We start from the raw sequence: 6,000 nt of genomic DNA, 5'->3' as shown, positions 1-6,000 counted from the left end.
TCAACACTTCTTCAGTATATGTGGCATTGTGAAGAAGTATGTTCTAATGCCAGGGGAGGTACCACAGCAACATAATACCTGAATTTGCCAGCTAGTGCTAGGAAAAACTGACCAAACAGCAGAAACCTCTTTCTTTGATGTCATTTTATGCAAATTGTCCCAGACTTACGTGGGTTTTCTGACCTGGAATTATCCAGAGTTAGGCTGCACATTCTCACATCTAATGATTAAGTCAAGAAAAATCCTTCACTATTATGCCCAAATGCTTGAGTTTTAGTTGATTGCAGTAAGTTAAATTTTGACAACCAAGATTAACCATCACTACTCTTGGGTATGTATCTAAAGGTCTATCTATGTCCAACTCTAGAGATACTTGCTTTTCTGTGTTCACAAGTGGTGTACTGAAAATGGAAATAGCTTGGATATCCATAACCTGAGGAAGGGATAATGAATGTGCCATGTTTATGCAATGAGCTATTATTCAGCTATTAAAAATGAAACTATGAAATTTACATATAAATTGAGTTTCAAACAATACCAGTCTGAGTTAGGTAACACAAACCCAGAAAGACATAGGACAAATAATACATATATTTGAGTTACTCAATAAGGGATAAAATTGCCATTACTACACACCAGACACTGATGAATATAAATTCCAGTGCCGTGAATGGGTTACTTCTTTTGGAATTGAATAATGAGGTCCCACATATTCCTAAAAATTATAAGTTATTGCCAATTACTCCTGGTGATCTTTCCAAACCTGAAACTAAGCCTTTATTGCCAAATAAACCACAAACTTTATTCACAGAATATGGAGTATTCAATCTGGTACAGACCTACAAGGGCCACTCCTACTGGCTAGTTTTCTTAGTGTCATAATATGCTATGTACTCTACTGGAGGAGACAAGGAATCATAAGTCTTAACCACCTGTGAACTTTGCAAGTTATTATCTTTCTGGGTAAGACTTTTACACTGTGACAATAGTGAAAGGAACATCATGGATGTAGCCAACCACTTTCTTGTTGAACTTAAGTCAAGCTCTACAAGATGAAACCTATGCCTATTACCAGAATTAAGCCAAGAACCTACAGGTCGATAGGTCATGGGACCTGGAAAGCAAAGGGAAAATGTGTATATCAGACTACAATAGCTAATAATGGTAGGGTTACCAAAACATTTATGCCATGTAAGAAAAACTGAAAGAAAGAAGATAGAAAAAAATAGAAAAATTATTTCTTGCAACAATGAACACTAGGATAAATGCCAAGAAATACACACACACACACACACACACAATCTCATATTATATTTAGAAAATATTAATAAAATATTAAAGACACCTAAGAGGAATATAACAGTTGGGGAATAGAAAATGAAATAAAATAATATGGATGACTTCTTGGAAATTAAGAAGGACTTTTGCTTGAGACAGTTTTATTTTTCCTTCAATTTTTAAGGACATTAAAATAAGATGCAGAATTCTAGTTACTGGTTATCTTTACTCATCATTAAACATTTTATTATTCAAATTATTGGTAAAATCTTAAGAAAAATAAAGAATACAATAGTGGCTACAGTACCTCAGGTGGTATAGTGGAGAGGGGGAATAGGAAGAGTCTAGTAAAGCTCATATAATCTTCAAATCATAAGAACATTTTAGGATTGAATTCTGGTATTCTGAGTATACTGAGTTGACCCATATACAGAATATAAAAGTTGGAAACCTTACATTGCACTCCATTAAGTTGTACAACTACCACCTATTAATTAAAACATGAAATTAAGAACAATGAGTTTGCAGAGAAAGTGTGAAATATACTGCAGATCAATATGTAGCATTAATATTCACTTCAAATTTCAATATTCTAAATACCTTAAAATTTGGTGTATGATACATATAGCCAGATTAGAATGAAAAGTAAGACCAGACAAGCATGTTAGTATAAAAACAAAGGTCTAGAGGAAGATATGACATGGTAATACTAATCAAAGTAAAGCTAGAATTGTTATATTAATTTCAGGTGCAAGAGTCATTCGAGTAAGAGAAACTCAAAAGATATAAGAGGTTATTCATAATGATAATGGGGTTAACTCTGAGAATACATGCAATTGAAGACACGAAAATCCATAAAAACTAAAAGCAGGTTAATAGTTGCCAGGAATTGGCAGAAATGGAATGGATAGTGACTGCTTAATGGCTTCAGGGTTTATTTTGGGCTGATAAAATGTCATGGCAGTAAATAAGAGTAAGGGTTGGACTTGGAGAATGCATTTAATCCTACTGAACATTAGCTTTCAAATGGTTAGTAGTTCATTTTATGCTATGTGTATTTTCCTTCAACACAAAAATATGTGAAGAGTCAACAAGATTATGCATCTAAAAATATCATGATGTGAATAATTATTAATAAACTGGTGACTGCTTCATGTGTGTTGCCTCACCCCATCTCATATCCAAGACAGGAATTTCTTGGTAGATTGTAAAATTTTCCTCATTCAAATACTGTTTAGACTCAGAATTCTCAATACAGCACTCCATTTATTCTCTGCCAACCAAGAAAACAAACAAGACATTCTAACTCTGTATTAGAGTGGCCTTTTGAAAAAATCACCTTAAGCCATACTTCTTTTGCTATTTGATACTTGAAATTCCATAAAGTTTCACCTTTTAACACTTTGAATTTTACTAGCTATTCCACTAAGAACACCAATCCCAAAGGAAATATTTATGTGATAGGGATATATTGAGGAATAACATTTGAATGAGTGATAGATAAGTAGGATTCAGTATAGAGAAAAATTCTACTATATACAGTTCCAATTGAAACTTCAATTGAGGCTGTGTGGTGCTATAGGACTACAAGGATTATTCAGAGGTGTTCTTGAAACAGAAAGTGACATTTCTTCCCAATATATATCAGTCACATTTTTGGGATTTCCCATGGAATGTTATCATTTTGGTTATGAAAGAGGAATTTACATAGAGTGACTCAGATCTGAATTATCATCAGCTACTACTATACTTGATGAAATAAGTATATTCATTATGAAGTGGAAATACTTGTGGCGTTTCACAACAAAGACGCACCCATTTTAGTTAGCAGCTGAATGTATACATAACAGTAAATGGGTTTAATCTCACTGTGGGGGCGAGAGAAAAAATAAGCAGTAATTGAATAAAATCCTTCAGAGACAAAATGAGTATAATAAAAATATAATGAGGCATCATGAGTTACAATACTTTCCAAATGTTTTGAACTATTTTCTCCCTGATAATAATTTAAAACTCAGCAACATTGCTTTGGAAATCATCATGGCCATAGACCAAATGAATGATCATTGTCTGCAGACAAAATCAGACCTAGTTCTATATTTATCACCCTGTTAGTTTCATAGTTTTTTAGCACTGAGAAACTGTTTTCCAAAGGGCCATAAATACCAATTGTCAGTTTCTCCATCAATCTTCAGCCACTTTGTGTGTGGTTTGTTAAAAAAATATTCTTCCAAGAAGTTTTTTTTAACCATCAAGGGTTTGGAAAGCTTACCACTGCCGCTACTTTATATTCTTTCAGACCATCTGTCTATATCACCATTTATATCAAAACTGAGTATGAAAAAGAAACCGTTTATATGTGTATGATTTAGGTGTTCATATAGGACACAACCAAAATGTGTCTACTATAATACTTCTGTGCAATGAGATAAAATAGCTTGAGAAAAGTATCGTCTCAGAACTGTCTCACTCATGTGTCTCAGAATTCATGCTGCATGTGATCACCTAACTTAGTATGAGTTGTGTCCTAACACTTCTATCAATTGGAGTAATCCTAAGTAGCCGCTTGAATAGAAGAAAAAGGAGTTCTTTAACATTGTGAGCAGTGTTTATAGGAGACAAAATAGACTGGAAAATTTTATCTATAGCTTCTTTTTTCTGCACATTTGCTTTTTCAATGTACAAGATAAAGACATAAAAGTTTAAGATATTTGATAACATAAAAGTAATTGTAGATTACAACTTGTAGCATAGTCAGGAAAAAATCTTTATTTCTTCTGGTGGCCATTTAATATTGGATTCTTCATTTGTAAAAAATCTAATCTAAAGTGATTATTTTCTTCTAAGACATAAAAACATAACATACTTCTCCTCTATATTTAATATGACTTTCAAAATCAGTAATCTTGAATGGCCACATATTTATGGAATTGATCACCAGGAATGTTTCTGCCTAAAATGACTTTATGCTGTACAGGTTATGAAATTCAGGTGTAATGGGAAAGAAACTGGTCAATATGGGCAGAATACATACATCTTTTTTAAGTTCCATATTGAAGGCAGCCATCAAGTATTGTATGTAATCATTGTTAGTATTCAGATATTTGTACTTGCCTGTCCTTGGGGTTCTGACAGGATGCATCCCCAGCTGCAACCACTAAGATCACAACCTGTGTACATTCACTATGTTCCTTTTTAAAATGGCCCTGACTTCCTCCAATTATTCTCTCTCTGTTTCTTTCTTTTCTTCCACCCTCTCTCTGTGTCTGTTTCTTTCTTTCTCTCTCTCTGTCTCACTTTCCTCTTTCTTGCTGCTCCTGTCCTCAGAATTGGGTCTCCCCTCTCCTCTTTCCCCCTTTTATGATCCCTATCCCTAATAAAAACTCCCTCTGAACCCAGTCACATGACATCTTTCTTTCCTGCACTGCTTTTCTTGAATTACAACATACAGTCTTAATTAGAGTCAATTCTGTAAAATGTGGGAACTAAAGGTAGCAATTTTTAATCATGTTTTTAGACCATGGAAGACAGCATGTCAACATTTCTTTCCTGGTAATATTAACACTGATTTCAATAATAACTTGTAACTATCCTACTTCAGGTATCTGGCTACATAAACATTTTCTTTTTTATAGGATTAACCATTTTCTATTTTTCACATTATAATATTTATTTATCATATTTACATGTTAGATTTTGATTTAACCTGTTTAATATGATACAAGAACATATCAATATGTATGACTGAGGAGCTTAACTGATATATTTAATCACAAGTGTGATCAGATTTCTAGGGAATCTGACATCAGTGCTGATAATAAATCAAACTTGTAGACACAAGCAGAGCACAGGACCTGGTTGATACTGCTCAAGTGATGAGATAATAATGCAAATTGTATAACATTACTGTAGGTTGCTTTTCTTATAATTTCTTAAGTGATATGGAAGCTTAGAAGCAGATCTAGAGGGACTTAAGACAATGAAATATTTGAATTGAAAGGACAGAAGCAATATGAATGGATACATGAATAGAGACTGGATTTTTCATATGCACCTTTTGGAGAAACAAAAATAACTGGAGAGAAATACTTAAATGGGGGAAACTGCAAATTTTCATTTGTAAATGAGTGAAAGTAAAAGCTGAAATAATTTGTGAAGAGACTCAAAGGCCAGAAAAGAATATTATGTTATACTTTGGTGTTCTCTAGCATATATGAAGTCATCCTATGGCAGTTAGGGAAGCTATGCAGTCATAGTCCAAAGATATATGGAAAGGAACAGAGATTGCTCACCAGTATATAGTTTCTATGTGTAGACACCTCTAATATGACAGTAGAGGGACACATGAGTCATGTATTTTCCAGTTCATACTCAGCATCTCTAAATTATACTAGTAACCCTGTAACCATGAGGAACATGACTGAAATATGACTAGAAGAAAAAATTTATAAATAGAAATATTTTATAGGATTTGATTTGCTTTCTTTTCATGACAACTGTTAACAAAATTCAATGGAAAAGTTATTTACATTCCTAGTCACCTAGAATATTTATTTCCATTTTACTTTGTGTGTATTACTCTCACTTGCTGACTTTGTCTGTGAATAGCTCACATACTTAAAACATTGGCTAAGTATTTGTTTGCATTGCATTTTTGCGCTTAATTTGATTATGCTAAAACCTCTATAAATATAATAGTCATTATTTCAAATAGTTCTTTAA

The sequence above is a fragment of the Mesocricetus auratus genome, unplaced genomic scaffold (genome assembly GCF_017639785.1).
Source record: "Mesocricetus auratus isolate SY011 unplaced genomic scaffold, BCM_Maur_2.0 Super-Scaffold_100003, whole genome shotgun sequence".
NCBI classification, from domain to species: Eukaryota; Metazoa; Chordata; class Mammalia; order Rodentia; family Cricetidae; genus Mesocricetus; species Mesocricetus auratus.
The sequence above is the reverse complement of the archived record's forward strand: the minus strand, read 5'-3'. Positions refer to the sequence as shown.